The sequence below is a fragment of the Psammomys obesus genome, unplaced genomic scaffold (genome assembly GCF_907164565.1).
Source record: "Psammomys obesus unplaced genomic scaffold, mPsaObe1.curated_primary_1811, whole genome shotgun sequence".
Classification (NCBI taxonomy): Eukaryota; Metazoa; Chordata; class Mammalia; order Rodentia; family Muridae; genus Psammomys; species Psammomys obesus.
In genome coordinates this window covers 50,386,047-50,413,382 of record NW_026591086.1, presented here as the reverse complement: position 1 = coordinate 50,413,382, position 27,336 = coordinate 50,386,047, and the positions used below count along the sequence as shown (strand labels likewise).

General features: G+C 36.3%; 1 pseudogene; it reads left to right on the top strand.

Annotated features, from left to right (window-relative positions):
- Nucleotides 1-6,637, top strand: part of LOC129678708 (pumilio homolog 3-like) — a 20,275-nt pseudogene extending 13,638 nt beyond the window's left edge.
- The last annotated feature ends 20,699 nt before the right edge of the window (nt 6,638-27,336 follow it).

Sequence of the window (27,336 nt, the reverse complement as noted above, 5' to 3'; positions counted from 1 at the left end):
ATAAATAAATAAATAAATAAATAAATAAATAAATAAATAAATAAATAGAGCTAATATCATGTTTCACTTTCATGTGAATTAAGGGCCTTGATTATCAAAGTATTTTATTCATCTATTGAAAGATAAAATTGAATAGTAAATAGAATGCAGTCAGTTTAAAATGTGCCAACCCTAACCCAGAGAGACCAGTTCTAGATGCCAGTGCATTACTTACTTTAATAGGCATTCAGACCTTGACAACTCTGCTGAGGCAGCTACTGAACACTCATGCTAGTGAATTCTGTTTTATTTAGAAGTTTCCAATCACTTGCTGCTGTATTGTTTCCAGTGGCTCCTTTTTCATAATGTGATGCTAAAATTTAAGGAGCAGTTGCTGTGAGAATATTAAGTTATAAAATAAAAATGACTTTATCTGTATCATGTCTTATACTTTTTCATTCTTACTAGACCTGAATAATATTTCATTTCCCTGATACTATTTAATTTATGTTTTGTAAGAGTTTTTTTCAACTCACTACTATTATGATCTCTACAAGCATAAAACATTTTTGTACTTCAAAGATCGTACTAAAACTTCATCATGCATATATTTTCTAGCATTGAATTGTAGCCTATGATCTCTACTCAAAGCACAAAATAAGCTGGGGGTGAATTAACCTGGCCAACAGTGTTTCAGCTTAAATAATATGTAAGCAAATCTGATGATATCTATCATTTTATGTATAATATTATATGATATTCTATTAATTAAATATATTTTTACTCTCCTTACAACAGTATTTTCTGATCTTACAATAAATTTAACATATTCTTTTTAATTAAATTTTTATTTTTTGTATTAATTACAATTTATTCACTAGGTATCGCAGCTGTAGTCCCCTTCTTTGTTCCCTCCCAATTACACACTCCTATGCCCCTCTCCAAGTCCACTGATAGAGGAGGTCCTCTTCTCCTTCCATATGACCCTAGCTTATCAGGTCTCATCAGGACGGGCTGCAATGTCCTCCTCTGTGGCCTGGCAAGGCTGCTCCCCCGTCAAATGGAGGTGATCAAAGAGCCAGCCACTGCGTTCATGTCAGAGAGAGTACCTGTACCCCTTACTAAGAACGCACTTGGAGACTGAGCTGTCATGGGCTACATCTGAGCAGGGGTTCTAGGTTATATCCATGAATGGTCCTTGGTTGGAGTATCAGTCTCAGAAAACACACTTGTGCCCAGATTATTTTGGTTCTGTTGCTCTCCTTGTTGAGATCCTGTCCTCTCCAGGTCTTACTAACTCCTCCTCCTTTCATAATGTTTCTTGCACTCTGCCCAAAGTTTGGTTATGAGTCTCAATATCTGCTTTTGTACACTATTGGGTAGAGTCTTTCAGAGCCCCTCTGTGGTAGGCTCTTGTCTTGTTCCCTGTTTTCTCACACTTCCAATGTCAATCTCATTTGTCTTTCTGAGTAAGAATTGATCATCTTACCCTGGGTCCTCTTTCTTGCTTAGCTGCTTTAGGTGTACAGATTTTAGTATGTTTATCCTATATTATAGGTCTAATATATACTTATAAGTGATGATATATCATGTGTGTTTTTCTGCTTCTAGGATACCTCACTCAGAATGATCTTTTCTAGATCCCACCATTTGCCAGCAAATGTCATGATTTCCTTGTTTTTAATTGCTGAGTAGAATGGAACATGTTCTTTTAATATTTTTATCTAACTCAAATGTTCTTTTAATATATTTATCTTATCTAATACACATAAGTGTGGGATTTAAGTTACTTATCCTCATCTATAACTAATGGGAAAGAATTGCAGCTCACACCTTGTTTCATCAGTAGCCTAGTAAAGTATCAAAATATCAAATGATAATGTATAGTTGTCATGAATGTACATTATCTAGAACGTGACCACTTACAAAACTCATAACATGTGGCAGGGGTTCTTTACACTGGTCTAAGAGCCAAGGACTCAAGCTATATCACTGACAAATGGTGTGCTCTGGGGTGTCATGCTGTTTCAAAATGGACTTAGATTAGGTGGGAACACATTTGTGTCATTTACAAAAAATGGCTTTTTTTCTGAACAACTGTTTTATAGTGATATCACATGTTATAATTTCTTGGTTAAACCTGTTATGATGTCAAAAATTATTGTTAGCATGAACTCATGAATATATGAAATTTTCTCAATAAAAATTTGTAACAATTTCAAATGTAATATATGAAATATTTTAGCACATTAAATTTTCAAAGCAGAGCTTCTGCCCATGCTATGACGGAAGTCATAATGAAGAAAAAAAAAATTGCAAGAAAGAGTCCACACACATCACTAGGAAAGAATAAATTAAAAACAGAACAGAACAACAGCAAAATGATTCTAGTTCTTCAAAGACTTTACCAAAGAAAGTCTTTAAGAAAGGGGTGTCTAAAGTCACAATTTAGATCTTTGAGAAAGATGCCAAAATAAGTGGCAAAAAGGGAGTGAAGCAGTTCAAGAACAAGCCACAAGAAGTCAAAGGATCAAAGGACAAATACCAAAAGGCAAATAAATTCTACCAGAAGAGGAAATTCAGCCAGAAGGTAACAGTAATGACTTAGAAGTAAGGAAACTCAAATGGGATGACTCCCCCCATCCTTTGATCACCTCCTCCTGGCGAGGTGGCCTATAAGGCCACAGAGAAAGAGAATCAAGGCAGTCCTGATAAGACCTGGTGAGCTAGGGTCATATAGTAAGGCAGGAGGACCTCCCCTATCAGTGGACTAGCAGAGAGGTTTAGAGCAGGAAGTGGAATAAGTGGAGAGGAAGATCAGGTCAGAAGGAGATGAGGGAGGGGGATACAAACTGAATAAATTGTAATAAATAATAACAATGATAATAATTTTTTTAAAGAGCTTAAGCAGTCAGATCAATGAAAAGAACAACTACAACACTGTGGTAAGAGCAAAGCACCTTTCGGAAAGCTTGAGAGAAAATATTGTGACAAAAAAAAAGTGAAGCTGATGAGTGATTTGCAGAAGTTGATTCAAATTATAACTATTGCTTTTGCACATGACTCCATACATGTGATCCACAATTTCATTTGAGAGGAACAGGACTGACTTCCCCACCAAAAATGTCACCAGTCCCAGGAACTAGGTCATCATTGATCACCAGTTCCAGGAACAAAACAATAAAGTCCTCTACACAAGGAATAGCCTGGCGAAAACCCACAACAATGTGCTGCAACCACATACTCTGGTAGTATTTAACCATCACCAGTAGCAACAGCTAATCAGTGAATACCTGAAGTTTACCTGGTGTTATTTACAATTGGTTGAGTAAAAACAGTCACAGTTTGGCCCTCTGGACAATTATGGTTTGGCCCTCTGGGCAAACAATCAATCATTGAACTGCCAAGCTAGAATTTCCTGAGTCTTGCAGTAACCCTAAATAAAAAACCCTGTCTCCCTGAGCTTAGAGCTCTACACCCAAAAACTGCTGCAAGAGTGACAGTGTGGGATCACGCTCTAGCTTGTTAATAAAGACCCTAATTCCTTTGCATTAGGATCAGGTCCTTGGTGGTTTTTGAGGTCCATGGGATTTGTGCATAACACATTCAGTATGGGAATGAAGAGCAGAAGAAGCTAGTTTTTGAAGAACTGCAAGGTGACTTGGCTGAATTAAGGAAAGCCAAATATTGCAGGAAGGAGAGTTAAGAAAACTCTCATATATGGAAGGAAAACACAGATTGCAGAGATAATAAGAAGTTTTAAAAGTCACCTGACAAAGATGCTGCAACATTGAGAGACATAGGCCATTGAAGAGTATGCATATGACAACAAAGCCATTTTTAAACAGAGGAGCACAAGAGAGCTCTATGGCAACACATTTCAGTTTTAACAGGTCAACAGATTGCTGGACTCTGGACAAGGTGCTAGAGGTGCAGCTGGGAAAGCTGGAGCTTATTAAGGATGAAATGAAGCAAATTCTGACTCCAATTGTCAAAAAGAAGGCTGTGATTAAGCACTCCAGGTTCATAAGCTATTACTGGACTTTATTTTTTTTCCCATTCACCACCAAAGCTTCACTCAAAACTAATTTATGCCTTCTGTGAAGCAATGGTGTAGCTGGCCCACACAAATGATGGCACAAGAGTGGTCATTCAGGGCTTATGGAATGGTAAATCCTTGGACAGGAAAGTGATATTCAAAACAATGAAAACATAAGTTGAAAAGGTGGCTAATGTCTGCCCACCATTTGATATACCTATGTTGAGAATTCTCTGTTTAGCTCTGTTCCCCATTTTTTAATTGGATTATTTGGTTTGTTGGTGTTTAACATCTTGAGTTCTTTATATATTATGATATTAGCCCTCTGTCAGATGTAGGGTTAGTGAAGAACTTTTCCCAGTCTGTAGCCTGTTGTTTCTCTAAGATGACAGTGTCCTTTGCTTTACAGAAGCTTTTCAGTTTCATAGGTCCCAATTATCCATGCTTGATCCGCCTGTGCTTTTGGTGTTCTATTCAGGAAGTTGTCTCCTGTGCCAATGCATTCAATGTTATTCCCCACATTTTCTTCTAACATATTTGGTGTGTCTTATTTTATGATGAGGTCTTTGATCAACATGGACTTTACTTTTGTGCAGGGTGATAAGTGTGGATCTATTTTCATTTTTCTGCATGTAGACATACAGTTAGACCAGCACCAGTCCTTAGTCATCAGGGAAATGCAAATCAAAACAACACTGATATTCCATCTTACACCCATCAGAATGGCTAAGAGCATAAACTCAAGTGACAACACATTCTGGAGAGAATGTGGAGAAAGAGAAACCATCCTACATTCTTGGTAAGAATGTAAACCTTTGTACAACCACTTTGGGAATCAATCTGGTGCTTTCTGTGAAAGCTATGTATAACACTACCTCAAAATCCAGCTATACCACTCCTGGGCATATATGTGAAAGATGTTCAACCATACAACAAGGACATTTGCTCAACTATGTTCATCAGTTTTATTTATAATAGCCAGAATCTGGAAATAACCTAGACATCTCTCAACTGAAGAATGGATAGAGAAATTGTGGAACATTTACACAGTGGAATACTACTGAGTTATTAAAAACAGGAAAATCTGAAATTTCTAGGGAAGTTGCTTAATTCTCATTCAGAAGGGAAGACAGGATTGATACCAGAAGGGGTAGAAAAGAAGGGAAAAGATGGAAGCCTACTACAGATGTCCTCTAGACTCCACCCAGCAGGGGATGGAAGCAGATACAGAGACTTACAGCCAATCCTTGGACAGACAAGAGGGAGTCTTATGGAAGAAGGGAATATAAAAGCATCCTGAGAGTGGGACAGGAGCCCCACAAGGAGACCAACAAAGTGAAAATAATTGAGCTTGGGGGGATTTCAGTGACTGATGCATCAACCAAAGACCATGCATAGATAGGACTTAAACACCCTGTTCATATGTAGCCCATAGACAGCTCAATCTCCATGTGGGTTTCCCAGTAAGGGAAGAAGAGACAGTCTCTGACATGAGCTCTGTTGCCTGCTCCTTGATCACTTCTTCCTGGTGGGGCTAGCCAGCCAACAGAGGAAGAGGATCCTGACAGTTCTGATGGGACCTTATAGGCTAGGGTCAGAGAATGACAGTAGGGGAGGAGGACTTAACCCTATCAGTGTACTAAGAATGAGGAATAAGGGAGGAAGATGGAGAGAGGGTGGGACTAGGAAGAGATGAAGGAGGAGGCTACAACTGGGATACAAAGTGAATAAATTGAGAAAATTAAAAAAAGTGCTGAGGGCTTCAACCTAGGACCTTAAACATGGTAGGCAAGGCCTTTATTAACTGAGCTACATCTCCAACCAGTATATCTTTATGGTAATAAAAATGGATGAAAAAAAGAAAAAAGAAAATGTGGCTAATGGCCAATATTCTCACTTGGTTCTATTGGAGGCTTATGATTGTATTATGATATCAAGCTTGTGAAGCAGATAATAATATCAGACATCCTTAGTTCCTTACCCAGCATAATAAATGTTAAATATGGAAGGAAAGTCCTGTTGTACATGCTGAGTCCCAGATATCCACCCCACATGTTCCGTAATATCATTCAGCTTCTACAGAATAGTGACAGTAATGCACTCAGTAAGACAGACAGTGATCTTCCAACATGAATTCTTTGAATCCATCTCTCTGACTTTGCTAAGGTATCTGCAAGGACTTGCTCAAGAGGTGGTATTATAAGTCTGCATGTATGTTGGTGTCTGACATCCTAGGATGTGCTAGTAGAGAAGTTTAAGCTGCCATGGAAGCCATTGCCATTTTGGCAAGAGCAGAAACGTATCCTGGTGGCAAGAATGGAGAGCTTCATGTTATGAGCATACCGTAGGACATCTAGTTCTCGTACAGTTAATAAGACAAACAAACAAAAAAAATGGAAGAGAATTATGTTTTGAAAAAACCCTTGTAGACCATTTTGGCATGAAGAACCTCAAGTCCTGGGCAAACATCAATCAAGGTGATGTCATTCTTTCCAGCCTCTGCAAAGATGTGACCAGTAAGTTGCAAACAAAGTCAAAGATGAACTGAAAAAACTGATTTCTACCTTGGAAAAGACTAATAGCATCAGCAAAGGAGTCAAAATTTTGCTTGAAATCTGACTGCACAGGAATGCCAGAGGAACAAGCTGGAACCTGTTTCCAAGTAAAGAAGAAGGGAGTGATCCACCATGCCCATAACTGGATGCTCTATGCATGTATTTTTTGATAAATGACATATTTATATAAAACTGTTCTAAAAAGAAAAAAAATTCAAAGCAATGCTGAAATATCCAGAAAAAATATATATATATACATAAAGTATTTCTAGATATTACATAAAAAATAATTGGCAAAGGTCATGTAAAATGTACTCAAGGTGAAATAGTTAAAGAAATGGAAATAAAAACTACAAAAAATGATTTTTATGACATTAAAAATCAACTTAGTACAAGCTTTGTTGCAATGGTTTAGCACATTACAACAACAAAACCCAAACAAATGGAGTATCATAGAAACAACAATAAATGTTCACTTACATAAAAATGATAAAACTTGGTTTTCAGATTATAAAAAAACAGGACATTTTACTATATATAGGCTTTCTGTTATGGCTGATCTTCACTGTCAAGTTGTTTGTCTTTGACAATATCAAAGAGTGCTTCAAGATAAAAGTCTTGGAGAGCTTCAGGATTCAAAGGACATACCTAAACATAATAAAGACAACTTACAGCAAGCACTTAAACAACATCAACTTAAATGGAGAGAAATTTAAAGCATTTCCACTAAAATTGAGCACAAAAGAACGTGTTGACTCTTTTTATACCTATTCAATACAATACTTAAAGTCTTACCTAAAGCAATTAGACAACTGAAGCAGATAAAAGGCAATTAAAAAGCAGAAAGAGCTCTTCCTTAGCTACTTCTGAATCACCAACAACCATTCTTGAGCCCCTGGACACCTCTGATCTTCCCGAAGACTACTCCAGACTCCAGAGACAGGTGGACTCAGTCTCTAGTACAAGCTCCAGGACCAGTCAAGGCTACTGACAACCAGATGGCTAGAGTGTAAGAATACAATCAACAAAACCCAGGATATCATGGCTTCACCAGACCCCCCAAGATCATAGATATTCTAATGCAGCTGAAACACAGGAAAATTATCCTAAATCTGTTATTAATTATGCAGTTATTTGAGGCACATAAAGAGGAAACAAACAAACAGAGGCCATCATGGACAAATAGGAATTCCCAGTCAAACAGTTGAAGGAAATCAGTAAAATATTTCAAGACATGAAAATGGAATTAGAATCAATAAAGAAAAAAAAAACAAAGAAAAACCTGAAGGTGGAGAACTTAGAGAAGACATCAGAAACCACAGGTGTATTTGCAGAATACAAGAGATGGTGGAAAGAATCTCAAGCATTGAAGATATTGCAGAAATTTATACATCTCTCAAAGAAAACCAAAAAAAAATGGGGGGGGGAGAGTTTTGATCTAAAACATCCAAGAAATCAAGGACACCATGAAAACCTAATAAAAATAGAAATAGGCAAAAAAGAAGATTCCAAGCTCCAAGGGCCAGAAAATATTTTCAAGAAAATCATAGAAAAAAAAATTTCCCCAATCTTAAGAGATGTCCTTTAACACACAAGAAGTTTACAGAAAACCAAATAGACTAGACCAGAAAGGAAATTCTTCCTGCCACATAATAATCAAAACAGTAAATCTTTAGAACAAAGAAAAATATTAAAAATGGCAAGGAACATTTTTCTACATATAAGAAACATATGTCAACCACAAAAATACACATTACCTCATGTAAAGGGTTAGCAAAAGATTTTCCAAGCAAAGGAACCTAAACAAACTAGTGTAGCCATTTTAATTCGTGAGTATAGCAGAATAGGAGTCAGTGTTTTACTGATATAGAGGCTTGTGTGTGCGTCCACACACATACACACATTAAATCTGTAGTGTTTTGTTTTTTCCCCGTGTCTCAGGGCTATCTAGTCTCCGGTTACTGGTTTTCCTGGCTGTGTTTGGTATGGATTGCTTCTCGTGAAATTGGCCTTAAGTCAAATCAGACATTAGTTGGTCACACTCACAAGTTCTGTGCCACCATTGTCTTACTAGGTTTTGCAGGCAGTACAGATTGTAGGTCAAAGGTTTTGTGACAGCGATGGTGTTTATGTTCCTCTTTTTGTAGAATGTAGAGTACTGTTTCTAATCTAACATTGTAGGTATTTATTTTCTATGTACATATATGGATAAATTTACACCATAACAAAACAGGGAAAGAATATCTATATACATACATATTTGTGTGTGTTTGTATATCATGATATGTAGATTATCATTCCACACCAAATACACTAGAACATAGGTGAAGGCTCCATCTAGACACTAGCTCAACTTCCCCATGTTCAGTGTCCTTCTGAAGGAGCCTCACTGTCAGTCTGTGGAGAGAAACCTGTCAGTTTTTGCAATAGCCTGTTTTTTGTTTGTTTGTTTGTTTGTTTTGGGGGGGATTTCCCCTTGCCAAAATTTCAATTGAATGAAATCCAGTCTCACTCGTAGAGGCCTTAGGGGATGACAAGAGTTAGCTTGTTGAGACTCCATATCCCCATTAGTGGGGAGCCCTCATTAAGACTATTACATATTTTAGGAAGTTTCCACTGCACTGTTTCCATATCATCCTCAATTATAGATGTCTCTCACCGAATTCTCTCCCTCTACCTTATCTTTTCTCCCTCTCCCAACTGGATCCTCTTACTCCCATCTACATTACCCTACAGTTTGCCCTTAAAATCTATTATATTTTGCCATGGCAGGGAGACCTATGTGTTTCCTCTTGACCCGTCCTCTATACTTAATCTGTTTATGGCTTATATGTACCTTTTCCTGTTGTCCAGTTTATAACTATCGATTCTGGGGGAGAGAAAAACATGGTATACAGTTATGCAACCACTGGTGGGTCAATCATGGTCCAACATGAGAGTCTTGTAGGGAAAGAAGGGTGGCAAAAGAAATTGACAGGATTCTATGGAAATAATAATAATAAAAATCCACAATGATCACATAGAAATTGTACCAGAACAGATTTAATAAAAGTCGAAGAATAAATAATTAAACTATTTTTCCACTATGGAGTTACTAAATCTGAACAGAAAGAAACTGGAGTCACCATAATTTCTTAACATATTATCAACAATTCCATTGCTCTACTTGATTTCTATCATTTTATTAGATATAAAATAAATTTTGTTCCAATAAACTTACACCTGTGTTAAAAGATAAATCTCAAAAATTTTATCTCTACACAAATACTTGGTTTATTACAATAATAACTAACAGTATTCCCAAGCCTTGAAGCACAGACAAATACATATTCAGAGCTATCATAAATTGAGTTAGACCAATATGTGTTCAAGAATGAAGATATTCTCTAAAGGTTTTAAAGCTATGCTAACTGAAAATTAATAACACCTCTGTATGACTTGTTTTCACTGACATGCCTTTAAATTTGCTGAGAAATCTTTTGAGATTACAAATGAAAAACAATTTATTTTCTTGAAATACTGCTATGATTTTCCCATTCTGTTAGTTGGTAGAGTGCAGTCAATGGCCTACTTATGAGATTTATGGCTAAACTTAATGACAGTTTTTCTAATGTATGTGCATTATTTATGAGAATATTTTAAAGTTGAAAATGAATTAATGTTTTATATTTCATTTTCACCACAGTTAAGTTTGGCAAAAAATATGTTTAAATGTCATTTCTTTAATGAAATTTAATTTAATTATAAAAATCAAAAAGCACATTGACAAGGTTTTTTCTTCAAATGTAGATGTTATACCATAGTTCAAAGAATAAGAGGGTAATTTGTGATTGCCACTTTCTTTATGAAACAACCTCTTTTGTTTTGGCATTAATCTTAGTATGATCTATGATGAAATGAAGGACTTATTAACTTTGAGTAGTGTGAAAGTAAAAAAAAATAATCTGTTATATATTTCAAAATTAACATTCATCCAGCAGTAAAAACTACTTTCAGTTCTACAATTCAAGTTACTTTCAGAGAATCAGGATGTAAAATTTCTCTTTTATTTTGTTTTTATGTTTTTAATTTTTTATTAATTCTAGTTTATTTGCTTTGTATCATAGCTATAGCTACCACCTACATTTCCTTCCAATCCAACCCTCCCTCCTACATTTCCTCCCATGCCCCTCTCCAAGTCCAAAGATAAGGGAGGTCCCCATCCCCTTCCCTCTGACCCTTGCCTATCAGGTCTCATCAGGACAGATGGATTATCTTTCTCTGTGGTCTGGTAAGGATACCCCTCCCCCATCAGGGGGAGGTGATAAAAGAGCCAACTACTGAGTTCATGTCAGAGACAGTCCCTGTTCTCCTTACTGGGGTACCCACTTAGTAACTAAGCTGCCATGGGTTACATCTGTGCAGGGGTTCTAGGTTATCTCCATACATGGTCCTTGGTTAAAGTACCAGTCTCAGAAAAGACCCCTTGGTCCAGATATTTTGGTTCTCTTGCTCTCCTGTTGAGCTCCTGTCCCTTCCAGGTCTTTCTATCCCCTTATACTTTCACAAGATCCCCTGTACTCTGTCCAAATTTGGCTATTATTCTCAGTATCTGCTTTGATACCTGCTGGGTAAAAATTTAGAGATACTCTGTGGTGGACTCCTGTCCAGTTCCCTGTTTTCTCTTTTCCTGTTTTTGTCCATCCCATTTGCCTATCTAACTGTGGATTGATCATTTTACCCAGGGTCCTCCTTAATGCCCAGCTTCCTAAGGTGTACAGATTTTAGTATGTTTATCCCATATTACATGGCTAATATCCACTTATAAGTGAATATATACCATGTGTGTCTTTCTCCTTCAGGGATACTTCATTCAGGATGATGTTTTCTGGTTCCCAGCATTTGCCTGCAAATTTCATAGTTTCCTTGTTTATAATTGCTGAGTAGTGTTCCATTGTGTAAATGTACCACAATTTGTGTATCCATTCCTCAGTTGAGGGACATCCATGTTGTTTCCGATTCTGGCTATTATGAATAAAGCTGCTACAAACATGGTTGAGAAAATGTCCTTGTTGTATACCTGAGCATCTTTTGGATATATGACGAGGAGTGACAGAGCTGGATCTTGAGGAAGCGCTATTCCTAATTGTCTGAGAAAGTGTCAGGTTGATTTCTAAAGTGGTTGTACAAGTCTCCGTTCCGCCAGCATTGGAGTAAGGTTCCCCTTTCTCTACATCTTCTCCAGCATGTGTTGTCACTTGAGGTTTTGTTCTTAGCCATTTTGATGGGTAAATTTCAGGGTCATTTTGATTTGCATTTCCCTGATGACTACGGATGTTGAGCATTTCTTTAAGTGTTTCTCTGCCATTTGATATTCCTCTATTGAGGATTCTCTGTTTATATCTGTACCCCATTTTTTAATTAGAATACTTGGTTTGTTGGTGTTTAACTCCCTGAGTTCTTTATATATTCTGTGTCTTAGCCCTCAGTCAGATATAGGGTTGGTGAAGATCCTTCCCAGTCTGTAGGCTGTTTTTTTGTTTGTTTGTTTGTTTTGTTTTGTTTTGTTTTCTGATGACAGTGTCCTTTGCTTTACAGAATCTTTTCAGTCTCAAGAGATCCCATTTATTGATTATTGATCTTAGAGCCTGTGCTGTTGGTGTTCTGTTTAGGAAGTTGTCTCCTGTGCCAATGACTTCAAGGCTCTTCCCCACTTTTTCTTCTAACAGATTTAGTGTGTCTGGTTTCTTGTTGAGGTTTAGTTTTGTGCAGGATGATAAATATGGATCTATTTGCATTTTCTATATTAGAAATCCAGTTAGACCAGCACCATTTGTTGAAGATGTTGTCTGTTTTCCATTGTACGGCTTTGGATTATTCGTCAAAAGTCAAGTGTCCACCGGTGTGTGGGGTTATTTCTGGGTCTTCTGTTCAATTCCCTTGAAACATCACTCTGTTTCTATGCCAGTACCAAGCAATTTTTATTACTATTGCTCTGTAGTACAGCTTGAGATCAGGGATGAAGATACCTCCAGATGATCTGTTGGTTTGTATGATTGTTTAGCAATTCTGGGTGCTTTGTTTCTCCATATGAAGTTGAGAATTGTTCTTTCAAGGTCTGTAAAAAAATGTGTGTTGGTATTTTGATGGGAATTGCATTGAATCTGTAGATTGTGTTTGGCAGGATGGCCATGTTCAGTATGTTAATCCTAGCGGTCTATGAACATGTGAGATTTTCCATCTTCTGATATCTTCTTCTATTTCTTTCTTCAGAGACTTGAAGTTTTTTGTTTGTTTGATTTTTCAACAGGTCTTTCAGTTACTCGGTTAGAGGCACACCAAGTTACTTTATGTTATATCCTCTCTGCCATCCTGAAGAAGTGAAATGTGACCTTTCTTTTCTGGATTCATGCTCTCTGTCTCTGTCTCTTTCTATTTGTCTCTCTGTTTCTCTCTGTCTCTCTGTGTCTATCTGTGTGTGTGTGTGTGTGTGTGTGTGTGTGTGTGTGTTTGTGTCTTCTATAGAAAAATACAGAATAAAAACAAAGCCTTTCGGGTGTATTCTAGCCTTCCCTTGTTACAGCAATCTTCCTAGAGACAATTTCAATTTGTTCTTGGAAATTAAGCATCTCTCCACATGAAACATATTTAAAATCTTTTAAAAATTAAGTGAATTCCTGTCTGTTTAGGGCTCAGGAATGACTCTAGAACTTGTGAAACATCCACATGAAAATAATAATGATGCAGGGCCATGCATTGCATGGTAGATTACAGGGATGTAACATGTTCAGGACTATATGGCTATACCGGAAAATCTAGTGGCAGGATTTGGTTTTCTCTCTTGAAGTGCATTTGCAGGACCTGTGATAAAAGGGAGAACTCATTAATTTTGCGTAATAAAAGTATAAATTTTTTTCTGTTATCCAACAGCGTGTGTGGTGTGGGGTTGAGTGGGAAGGGTGGGTTTTGTGTGTGTGTTTGTATGTTCACCACTACATCTGGATAGATACTCAGAAAATTATTGGCCACTGGCATTGCTTTTGATTAACCTTAAAAATAAAATGGAGAGACCCTACTGTAGAAAACACAAAATTGAGACCTAGAACATGAAGAGACTGAAATGTTGCTGACCTGCAAACTTTATCCTTATTGGTTAGTTTTTACAGCTCTGAGATGCTGTGAACACAACCAGAAGGAAGAATTCATCATAACTTACTGAGCTGAAAATCCTAGGAGCTACGGTAGTGGTTGGGCTGATAAGACATGCTCACCAGTGGAATACTGGCATGCAAGACATGGGAGCAACCAGAGATCTTTTGGTTTGTTTTAAGGCTATATCTATGTGATGGAGCCCATATCTACCACTGTTATCACAGCTACAGACAGTGGTTAAATAGGTCATATATCTTAGGAAAGTGCCTATTGCTATTTTTTTTTAAATTGACTAAATATTAAATTGACTAAAAATTAAATATTAAATGAGCTAATACTGTATCTGTAGGTAAGTGCATCACTCAATATTCACAGATAAGCTTTGTTTTGCAGTATATGACATTTAGCATAGAGCATGGTAACTGCTCAATTTATAAAGAATAAAATACTTAAGACGTACTTAATATACTTAATATTAATAATATACTTAAATATAAATATATTATTATATATAATTATATAATACATTTGCTATAAATACTTGATATATTTTATATATTATTAGACTATATTAATTATATAATAATATTATATAGAAAGTAAATGATAATATAATATTATATATTAACTATATAATAATATATTTAAAAACCTAAATAAGATGTCTATATCAGAACACTCTCCACAAGTTACAGGAATTATTATGGAAGGGTGAAGGAAATATTTTAAGACCCAGAAGTGGTGGATAAGTACAAGAAAACAGTGTTTTTTCCAGGACTAGAGAGTTACACATTTGGCTCTTAGACATTATGACACCATGCGCAAGATATGTAGAAACAGCAGATTGTGCTAAATACTAGTTAGAAACAAAAATACATATTGTAAATAACAACACTTTAGTTCACAATTATGAAGGGCAGAGCCTCATTTTTTTTTTCACTGATAGGTTTTCTCAAATCTATAGTTATATATTTGGGCTTAAGTTGTACCATAATTCATTATGAATTCCATCTTACCTCAATGTTATATTCTTTGAGATACTTGAATGTTTAAAATCCTGCTTTTTATGCATGAGTTATTTAAGTACAACAATATTTTCTTACAATATTACTGACTTATAATTTCTGTATGGAAGAATAAACAAAGCACAGTAGAAGAAGAGATGTCAAAAGCAAGTAAATGGCAGAAATGGTATACAGTAGACATGTAAGGGTGGATCCAGGGAGAACAGACAGTATATGCCTTTCATTACTATAATCACATTTGAAGGAACTCACCTTCAGCTTTGATTGTTTGAAGTACATGAACAGAATCAGCAGGTTATATTTCAAATCATCTGAGATTGTTACTTGGGTATTTGTTTCACTTAACATCAATTACTTCTTCCTTCCTTTATTATCTTTGTTATTACACATTAGTTCTCTGGAATTTTTTTCCTTAATTCTTCCAGTAATTTTCAAAAGCTGTTTGAATAAATGATAAAAATAAATCACTGTGTTGTATAAAGTGATAATGAAATACATTTAGATAGAAACCCTGAATTTATCAGTAAAAAAAAAATTATTTAGAAAATTATTTAGACATGCATGGAAAAAATGACTTATAAGATTCTAGTCAAACATGTAGAAATGATTGTGTCAGTACTGTCAAAATATATCATTATTTCAAATTTTAATTTTATATATCTACTTATTAAGAATTGTATATAAGTATACATTGTCTTTTGATTATACTCAACCCATCTTCCTGCTACAACTTCTCCAATTTTTCATAGATTCAGGTAAAATGGCTATTATTATTCTTTTGATTCTGCTATAAATATTTAAAAAGTTAACAGTTGCAATAACTTTAGTTTTCTTTGGCACTTTAGACTCACCTGAAAATTTCTCTTTTAGGTTAATGTAGCTAATTGGACAATTTGACTTTACATACAGTGAAGTATTAGCACGATGTTCTATTTCGATAAACCATGATTTGGTTCTTCATGGTGGAGTGAGCCAGGTTTGAACAGGCCAGCCATCATCATTCATTTGTTTATGGGGTTGCATTAGACATGCTTACATTATGCAACAAATATATTGCCTAAAAAGAAAAATAAGCCTCAGCCGACCTTCGTATTTACATATACAATTAACTGGATGTGTAATTCTGAATCTGAGTCTTTATGAGTTCCCCTTTAGCATTTGAAGAGTACTGCCAACAGCTCTAATATTCTAATGCAACAATTGAAACAGCAAGCATTATACTTTCTAATATACACGTCACCTAGTATAACAAAAACAGATGCAAACCTATGAATTTTAAATGTGACTTTTCTATAGAGTGCCATACTCTAGGGCTTTTATCATTCACTGGCCAACGATAAATCCATAAAAATTGCAAAGAATACTATGCAGTATACTGTTTTCTCTGGATGCAGAAAATAGATTAAATTTAATAAGAATGTTTTAAAAACTGTTTACACTAACACTTGTTGAGGTTTAATAAAGCATCAATTTCATAAAAATATTTTATTTTCTAAAGACTTTTACTTATTATCATATTCTGTCTGATTTTATTTCTTTTTGTTCGCTGTAAGTGAAAAACTATAGCCAGAGTTTGCAATGATATTCAGGTATAAGCAATAATACCGTTTTAATTTATGCATTCATAATGATAAAACAAAATTGTGATAGCAATGTTTTCTTAATTACATTTAATTTTTTTACATTAATTACATTTTATTCGCTTTCTATCCCACATGTAGTCCCTCCTTTATTCCCTCCCAATACCACTCTCTCTCCCTCATCTCCTCCCTGTGCCTCTCCAATTCCACTGATATAGGAGGTCCTCCTCCCCTTCCCTCTGACCCTAGTTTATCAGGTCTCATCAGGCCTGGCTGAGATGTCCTCCTCTGTGGCCTGGCGAGGCTGCTCTTCCCTCAGGGGGAGTGATCAAAGAGCCAGCCACTGAGGTCATTTCAGACACAGCCTCTGTTTCCCTTACAAGAGAACACACTTGGATATTGAGCTACATCTGAGCAGAGGTCCTAGATTATATCCATGAATAGTCCTTGGTTGGAGTATCAGTCTCAGAAAAGAAACCTGTGCCTAGATATTTTGGTTCTGTTTCTCTCCTTGTGGAGCTCCTGTCCTCTCCAGGTCCTACTAACTCTCCCTTTTTCATATGATTCCCTGCACTTTGCCCAAATTTTGGTTATGGGTCTCAGCATCTACATTGATACACTGATAGCAATGTTTATATATATTTACTTATCACCAGTGTTTTTTAAGGAAATTTGAAAAAGTACAGTGTTCATGAAATCTTCATTAATCCCATGTTTTATTGTAATACATTGCAAATATTTACGTTACTGTGTATGAATTCAAATTGATTTTAATATGATGCTTATTTAGTTATGTAATCTGGCAGAATGCAGAAAAGAAGGAAAGTGTGATACTCATTTTTTTCTGCCCCAAATATACCATGATTTTATATATCACTGTGCACTTTTAACTTATGTGTATATATGTTTTACTGGAACTGTGGATACAGATATTGTGAGTCACCATGTAGATGCTAGGAACCAAAAAGGCCCTTTGCTTGAGCAGTAAGTGTTTTTACATGCTCAGCTAGCATTCCAGATGATGTATCTTTTAATTTTCTTCTTTTATTAATTACTTTTTTTTTACTTATAGCTTATTCACTTTGTATCCCAGCTGTAGCACCCTTCCTCGTCCCCTTCCAAACCTAACCTTCCTCCCTCATCTCCCCCCATTTTCCTCTCCAAGACCACTGATAAGGGAAGTCCTCTTCCCCTTCCCTGTGAACCTGGCATATCAGGGCTCATCAGGACTGTTTGCATTGTCTTCCTCTGTGGCCTGGTAAGGCTGCTCCCCCTACCTAAGGGGGAGATGATCAAAGACCCAGCCACTGATTTCATGTCAGGGACAGTCCCTGCTCCCATTACTAGGGCTCCCACTTGGAGACTGAACTGCCATGGGATATATCTGTGCTGGGGTTCTAGATTATCTCCTTGAATGGTCCTCAGCTGGAGTATCAACCTCAGAAAAGACCCCTGTGCCCTGATATATTTGGTCCTTGTGGAGCTCCTGTCCTTTTCAGGTCATACAAACCCCCTCTTTCTTTCATATGATTCATATGTTCTGCCTGGCCTTAAACTAGTTCTGGTGGTACGTTTTAATCTTCTGGCTTTTTCAGTCTTCACCTGTATCTAGCTTGTTTTCTCTGCAACCTGTCTCTGTAAAACTATCCAAGTAAAAATCTCTCAGTAAAACAAAGAAAGAATGAATGAAAGAAAAGAAAAAAGAAAAGAAAGAAAAAGGAAAGAAAAGACAGATAAACTTTTTCCTCTTTCTACCTGCTCTGTTCTTACGTAGTTTTTCATTTCTGTTGAATCATCACCCAGCCCCACATTTCTGGCCTCCAATTTTTTCAGTCTTCTGTTTGTCAGCTTCTTTTGTGAATTTTAAAATTCACAAAATTCAATGCCTTCTTATTAGTTTTATTTTTGTCATAATTGCTTTAGTGTGGTTCTGTGTTCTGCTGTGTCCCTTGGGGTGAGTGGGTGTGAGTGCTGGACACAGAGCTGAGAAGAGAGAATCAGACTCTGGAATGGGTGGGGCCTGCAGGATCCAGGTCCAGCTGGGAGTGCCAGGGAGAACAGACTGTCTCTGAAGAGTGTTAACAGCTCTTTTGGGGGATTATACTGTTTCTGCAAGACAGACAAGCAGCAGCAGAGCATTTGGACTGCCCGTGTAGCCGATCCAAACTCCTGCCATCACCAAATGCTCTCTGACCACTGAGTCAGTCATGAAGAAAATAGAGGACAACAACACACTTGTGTTCATTGTGGATGTCAAGGCTAATAAGCACCAGACCAAACAGGCAGAGAAGAAACTCTTCTGCACTGATGTGACCAAAGTCAATACCCTGATAAGGCCTGATGGAGAGAAGATGTATGTTCAGTTGGCTCCTGATTATCATGCTCTGGATGTTGATATCAAGATTGGGATCATCTAAACTGAATCCAGTTGGCTAATTCTAAATATACACTTTTTCCACTATAAAAAAATTACACTTAAAATAAGAAGATAATATTGATAAAAGATAAAAACAGTTCTGTTGTGAAGTATTAAATAATATATATATGTGAAAAGAAGCTGAGGAAATTTGTGATGTATTAGTTATGCAAGTAAAATATATCAGAAAAATGTGACCTAGTGGTAATACTGGATTTTCTATATTTCTTATGTGTTCAGAATGATATTTAGGAAAATGTAAGATTCTATTGCCAAATGAAAATTAGTAGAGCAGAAAGGTTTTCACGATCTCTTTCTTGCTTTTTGGTTCCCATATTTGTTACTCTTTCTCAAGCATATATTTAAGTACCAATCACCATTGTCTATAAAATACCAGTTAATTTCCATTTAAAAAATAGAATTTACTTTAAAACATCAACATGATAAGGAGCATTTGCATTAAACAGATTAGCCTCTAAACATCATATGTAAAATTCAATGCTAAAAAAAAGCTAAATATGTTTTACATATTTGATTATTCACTTTACATTCCTATGGCAACCCCTCCCTCCTCTCCTCCTAGTCCCATTTTCCTATCTTCTCTTCTCCTTTTCCCCCTCCCCTTCTTCTGAGGAAATGGAAACCCACCTTACCAACCAAATCAAGTCACATTAGGACTAAGCACATCCTGTTCCACTGAGGCCCAACAAGGCAGCCCAGCTAGGAAAAAGTGATTCATAAGCAGACAACAGAGTCTATGTCAGAGACAGCCCCCACTCTAAAGGCTAGGTGCCTGTCATGAAAATCAAGCTGCTCATCAGCTATTTAAGTGGAGGGGACCTTGCATGCTCTTTGGTTGCTGATTCAGTGTCTGAGAGCTCCCATGGTCCTTGGTTAGTTGTCTATCTTGTTCTTCTGGTGGAATTCTTGTCCCCATCTGTGTCCATTTATCTTTCCCTCAACCCTTCCACAAGACCCTTCAGCTCCATTTGGCTGTGGATCTCTACTTCTGTTTTGAGCCACTGATTGGGAGAGCCTCTCAGAGGACAATTATACTAGTGCCATGTCTGCAGGTACATCAAAGTATCATTAATAGTGTCAGGGATTGGTTTTCTCCCATGGAGTAGGACTCCAGTTGGGCCAGTCATTGTTTGGACAATCCCTCAATCTCTGCTTCATTTTTATCCCTGCAAACTTTGTTGGCAGGGAAAATTCTGTGGATTTCCACTGGAAATCCCATCTGTGTATAGGAAATGGCCACTTAGTCTCCACATTCTTCACTGCTAGGAGTCTTGACTAGAGTCACTTCCACCTTATCCCAGGATCCTACCTGTTGCAGATCTCCAGCTTGTCCCAGAGATTCCCCTTGATCGCTTCAGTTTCCCTCTCAGCCCTCTCACCTCCCACCCCTGTTCTCTACTCACTAGCTCTCTACTCCTCTCTCTCCCAGTTCTCTTCTTTTTTTCTACTTCCAATGTCTATTTTATGTTCCCTTCTGAGAGACATTCAAGCATCCTCCCTTGGGTTCTCATTACTTAGCTCCTTTGGGTCTGTGGATTGAAGAATGGTTACCCTGTACTATATGGCTAATACCCACTTGTAAGCGAGAATAAACTATGTGTGTCTTTCTGCTTCTGGGTTATCTGGATAATATTTTCTAGTTCCATCCATTTGCTTGAAAATTTCAGATTTTCTTGTTTTTTTTTTTTTTTTTTTTAAATAGCTGAGTAGTATTCCATTCCATAAAGATACCACTTTTTCTTTATCCATTCTTCAGTTGAGGGACATCTAGATTGTTTCCAGTCTGTGGCTATTACAAATAAAGCTGCTATGAACATAGTTGAGAAAATGTCCTTGTGGGATGGGCAAATGTCTTTGCGTAAATGAACGGGAGTGGGATAACTGGGTCTTGAAGTAAAACTATTCCCAAATGTCTGCGAAAGTGCCATATTGATTTCCAAAGTGGTTGTATACATTTCCATACCCAATAAGTATGTACTTATGTAACTGTACTACAAGTATGCCGGTTCCCATGGAGACCAGAACAGGACATCAGATTGTGTACAATTAGAGTTATAAACAGTTGTGAGCTTCCTGATTTGGTGCTGATAAAAATAAAGCAAAATTAAATTTTACAAAGTTGCAGCTGTATGATGGTATATAAGATCAAAGTAACATAAAATGCCAAGTAAAATTAGAAGAAAATTGATGTATATATCTCTAGACAAGGGACATGTATGCTAAGATCAGCAAAATAAAATGATCAGACAATACCAGAAACATTAATAAAACTAGCCAACTTACCAAACAAATTATAAAAAGTGATATGCTTGATGATTAACAAGTATACATATTTGTTATATATGCAATATACTGTTAGCTCACATAAATGAGGATGCACTGAAATATCACAAGGAAATGAGAAAGTCTAAATGAAACTCATAAGTGTTTTTAAAGGTTATTTTACATCTGATATCAACAGTCTTAATACCTTATCACAACCATTTAGGATTACTTGAGCACCTACATTTAATACTGTTAAATGGCAAGTGAGTCCCTGTCAGATCTGTCCCCACTTCCCTTATTAGAGGATCCACATGGAGCCTAAGCTGCCCATCTGCTACATCTTTGTTATGGACTTAGCTCCAGTTCATGCATGGTCCTTGGTTGATGCTTCAATCTCACCAAGCATCTCTGGGCCCTGGTTAGTTGGTTCTGTTGCTCTACCCATCGAGCTACTATTATATTCAGATCTTTTTTCTCTTTCCTCCCGCTTTCCCACATCTCCCAATGTCTGGCTATGAATCTCAGCATCTGTTTTGAAAGTACTACATCTGACTTGGACTCACTTGCCAGCTTTTGAATCACTCCCTCATGGCAGGACTGCCTTTCCTGACCACAGGGGAAGAGGGGAGAATCAGTCCTGAGGCAACTTGAATGAACTGGGGTAGATGGGAAAGCTTCGTGTGTGTGCGTGTGTGTGTGTGTGTGTGTGTGTGTGTAATAGCAGAGGAAGAGGGTGGGAGGGAAGTTTCTCTGTGTAGCCTTGGCTCTCCTGGAGGTCACTCTGTATAAGAGGCTGGACTCAAACTTACAGAGATCTGCCTGCCTCCGTCTCCCAAGTTCTGGGATTAAAGTGTGGGCCAACACTACTTGTCCAGATTTGTGATTCTTATTGGTTGTCCTAGCAGGACGTCTATATTCTTTCCCCTTCTAACTTTATTTGAGTTTCTTATGTAGCAAAGTTTCTGGTCTCTCTTGCTTTCCAAGTAGCCAGTGATAACCAGACAGTTGTTCTTCTATTGCTAATTCTGTAACTAATTGCTAATTCTTTAACTAAGTGTGCAATCAACAGTGCCATCCATTCACTGAGAGACGGTAGAGTGGTTAAGAGCATTTGCTGTTGTTCCAGAGGATCTGGATTTGGTTCCAGCCATTCATGTCAGGCAATGCACAACTTCCTGCACTGATTTAATGCTGGAGGATCTGATGCCCTCTTAGGGTTTCCTGGGTTTTTCTGGGTTTCCTGCATACTTGTAGCACACACACAACCCCATAATTCCCACTCACACACAACACACTTACATTAAAAAATATTTTAAAAAATTTCCATAACTCATAGGTCTTCATTTAATTCTATGATTGATTTTTCTCTTTGCATCATGTATATGCATAATTATGGTGTTAAGTCATAGCAAAGCTGTGGTGATGCTATCTTACAATGATATAGCACTCAATTTCTAGTAGCTCCAAGAATAGTTAAATGAAAATAAGTAGTAGACAAAAGTTGAATAAAACAAATAGGATGCAACAAGAAAATGACTCACTCTCAATCCTTATGATTTTTAAACTATTTTTTATAAATATCACAAGTGCTTTATGTATTATAAATGTAATATCTTAAAAATAGGAAATAATGATTTTATTATGTGATACAATTCAAAAAATGTTCAAAACATCAAGATAGAAATGTTTTGTGGGTATGCCGATATGTGCTTATCAGGGTTGAACAAGTGAAATTTAATCTTGAGCTATCATTTGTTAGAAAAAAGTAATTATAAATTGAAATTAAAAATTGTTATAAATTGAAAAATATTAAAAAAATTAGTTGTCAGAATCCATGTGTCATGCAGGAATTAGGGATGTTATAAAACCTTTATATTTCCATTCACTTATGTTATATTAAACTATATATTATATTAAAATGTATAATAAAGCTGTATTTTTCAATATTCAAAAATGTAAGTAGTAATAAATAAAAACATTAATCAAAGAATGAAAGTGCATTGACTTCCAAGAAATTTTAAAATATTTTCACAGTTCCTTTTGACCTACAGTTAGATATGGAACACTTGGGTGTCTTGTAAAAACATCACTGAACTGTTTGTATTAACCCATGAAAAACACATATTTTGTAATGCCCAAGTACAGAAAAGAGAAAGTACATGGAAAAATAAACAGCCTTGGTAAAGATTGCCAAAGCTCACCAGAAGTCATTTGTCAGTGTTTTGAGATAAGCTAGTACATAAAAACAGTTCTGAATCACAAATAAAATCTTAGTGGGAAAAAGTACAGTCACACTATAAAGTTGTCATAAATTAATTATATTTTATTTTTTACTGGTAAGAAACCCATTTGAAGCTCATAAATGCTAAATATAATAACACTAACTAAAATTCTAGCCCCCTGGACATACTTAATCTTTCTTGGAGAATAGGCCAACTTTTATTTATGTTACCTTTTATTAATTAAATATGTTCCTTGAAATTTTATGCACTTACCCAATACCTGATTTTTCTTGCCCCTTACTTTCCTCCCTGCACACCTTGTTAGCTCTCTACCTGTACCCAACAAATAAATGTCTCATGTGCATGTTTTTTATATTACTTTGTAACCCACGGTGTTTAACAGAAAGCTGCTGGGCTCACCGCTGAGCTCATGACTCCTGTATCCTGCATTAGTTCAACATAGAGGAGGATGCTCTGCTCATCTCCCCGATTCTGACTGTCCCAAAAGGCCCAATCTTGTACAAGCCAGCACTGTTAAGTAACTGGAGATGGTCATGGCTATGGCCTACCTAGCTGGTAGGAGCTTGGCACAACTGTCCCTGTCTCCAAAATTTACATTATTTGTCTCTTCTTTCTTAATGCACCCCAAATATTACAGGGGGCCATACAGACATCTTATCGATGGAAGAGTATTCAGTAATCTGGTATTCTCAGCCCTGTAGTCATCCACCAGTCTCTGTATTCACTGCTGTTACTGCAGAGAGAAGGCTCTCTTATAAACACACAGTAGAGAGAATTTTTCACCTCGATGTTCATGCCACCTTATCAAGACATGCAGAATGACTGCCCACCAACTTTAAAACTTTACATTTATATTTCAAAATTTCTTTACAAAATAGTGTTTTATATTTTGTTTTTGTATGTTGTCCATTTATATAGAGCACAGTCCATGCTCTATAATCTACTCCACTGCATAACTGTCTTCTCAGTATAAAACTTTCGATCTCCAATACAGCTTCCTTTCATAGAATCTAATTTCCTTTATACTCTTTCCTTTATAAATTATTATTATTATTATTATTATTATTATTATTATTATTATTATTATTTACACTTTAATCCCTTTGTATGCCAGCTGTAGTCCCCTCCCTTATCTCCTACTGGTCTCAGCCTCCCTCCCTTTTACCCCCATGCCCCTCCCCTAGTCCTCCTTTCTATTATCTGAACCTAGCTATCAGGTCTCAGTAGGACTCTCTGGATCCTCTTTCTCTGTGGCCTAATAAGGCAACCTGCCAGAGGTAGATGACCAAAGAGCAGGCAAATGAATTCATGCCAGAGACAGATCCTGTTCCCCTTACAAGAACCCCATGGAGACTGACCTGCCCATCGGTTACATCTGAGCAGGGGGTCTAGGTCCTCTACATTCATGGACCTTGGTTGATTTATCAGTCACTGCAGGACCTCTGGGCCCAGACTTTTTGGCTCTGTTGGTCTCCTTTATACTCTTCACTTAAACTATGTTCTTCATTGTCTTGGCTTATGAATGAAGTCCAAGTTAAACATAAAACCTAAAGATATGAAACTAAAATCCACAAATGAGTGACAAAATAGGGTGTTTATCATTTCACTATGGGGGTGCTTTGATGACTAATTTTTTCCAGTTTCATAACTTATCCACAAAATTTCCTGATTTTATTATTTTTGTAATTGAATAAAATTCCATATACACTACAAATTCATGAACTACTTACTGCTCATCTGGGATGCTTCAATTTCCCAGTTATTGTGACTAGAACAGAAATAAAGGTACTGTGCAAATATACCTGAAGTATGGCATGTAGTGATACCTGCTCATAAGTGGGTATAAATGGGCTTGTGTTAGTTCTCTTTCTACCTTTTCATCAATAATTACATTATTTCAACAGTGGGAACACAAATCCTAATGCACACTAAGAGAGGGAGGGTGGCGTCTCCTCTTTCCTGACATCAGAGGTCAGAATTTCTTTTATTTTTATGATTATAACATAATGACATCACTTCTCTCTATATATTTCCTCACTTTAAATGCTGCCACATAACTTTTCTAGTTCTTCATCACACTAGTTTCGTTTTTATTGATTGATGCTATATGTATAATGCATCTGTATAATGGTATCATACATATGTTTTCAGGGCTGAGTATTTGATAGCTGATTGCCAGTTTTCCCTGGAGAAGACTCTTTCTTCCGCTTTCAGCATTTCTTAGTTTCCTGGGTTTTTTTTTTTTTGTTGTTGTTGTTGTTGTTGTTGTTTTTGTTGTTGTTGTTGTTGTTGTTTTGTGTGTGTGTATAGGGTTGAGTCATCATTATCTTTTGCACATCCACATTGACACTTAACATGGTGTGGTTCTTGTTCAGCTTATGTTTAGGAACTTATGCTGGTGAGAATTTAAAGATTTATCTTCTGAAATTGCTAGAAAACACAATCTTACAGCAAATTCTCTGATTCTATGTCTCCACAATCTATCCTTCTATTCTGCCACAAAGTTCACGGAACCTTTGGAGCAGGAATGTTTGTTTGTTTGTCTGTTTGTTTGTTCGTTTTGATATATCCACTAGACTGGTGTTTACAACTGCATTTTGAAAGGTTGTTTTCTGTAATGGTCTCTGACTGTTGCAAAGAGAGGTTTCTTTGCTGAAGTATTAGCACTACGTTTATTATCTAAAATTTGTTGAAGACTTTTTTAAATATGCTTGTTAAACCCATGCATTTGACTCTTCATTCAGTCATATATTATCTTGATATGTGGCTTGCTATGCAGTTTGATAGCATGTCTGCAGTTCTGATTCTATCCTGCCTTACCTCTTGTTAGTTTCTGTCCTTGTCAAACTCTATTAAAGATTTTTATATAAGATGCTTTATACCCTTCTCATGCTATGCTTTTTTGTGTGTTGTTCAATAATACAGAGTAATGCTTTTTTGTTAAGGATACATGAATAGCTTTAGTAACTATAGACAGAAGGAAGATGCAGGAAAAGAAGTGGAGAATTCAAATGCAGCCATGCTCTTAGTCAAATAAGCAAAATGATGTTTTGTTTGTATCCCTTATTGAGACATTGACACATTTTGGTGCACCTAAACTTAAGTTCAAACTCTCAAACTGTGTAATTCTTCTCTGTTAATGAATTTTCAGGATTTAGATCCATATTTCCAAACATTTACTATTTTTTAATTTTAAATATTTTTCTTTGCTTTCCTTATTGTAGCCATTTATTTGTTCTTTCATGATAATATATACACATGCAAATATGTATATATGCATATACTTAAAAAGAGGGTGTAACAGACTGTCAACAATTTCAAAATCCTTGAAAGTTATAGTAGTTAAAAAATAATGTTTTTCTATTACTGGCAATTTAGAGTGACAGCTTGGAACAGGGTCTGAGTCATCCATAACTTATTAATGTTTCTGAATATCCTGGCTGTGTACAGTAACTGGTATGCTATATTAATATTCACTGGGAACATCTTCAATTGTTTTATTTTATAGGCTATATCATTGCATCCAAGAGAGATCATTTTTTTCTCATTAAAAGACTTTCACTTGGTCATATTATGAATGAAAAGTTTTTTAAATTATTTATTTTCAGAATCAACAGATTACATCCTTAGAAATAATTTTCATAGAAGAATAATCTTTTGTTGTAATCAGCTTATCTCGAGTTTCTAACAGTCACCAAATTGCCTTCATGCCATGACTAGCATTCACTCATCTCACTTAACAACATTTAATAATTCATAAGTTATTTTAAAGCTTCTAGAACTGATGGAAACTCAGTATTATATTTAGATCTAGACTTGAATCTCAAAGTATAAATAAACCTTTGCCTTGGAATAAACAAACATGGTACAAAAAGGGACATATTTCTTATTCTTGTCTTGAACTCAGGCTTTTAGATATTTTTTTCATGATTGATTTGAGTCCTACGCTTCTTTTTATACAATATTTCTTCAGTTAACCCTTTCTTTATTATGTTTGTTATTTAACTACACACATACAAACACACAGAGATAGATAGATAGATAGATAGATAGATAGATAGATAGATAGATAGATAGATAGA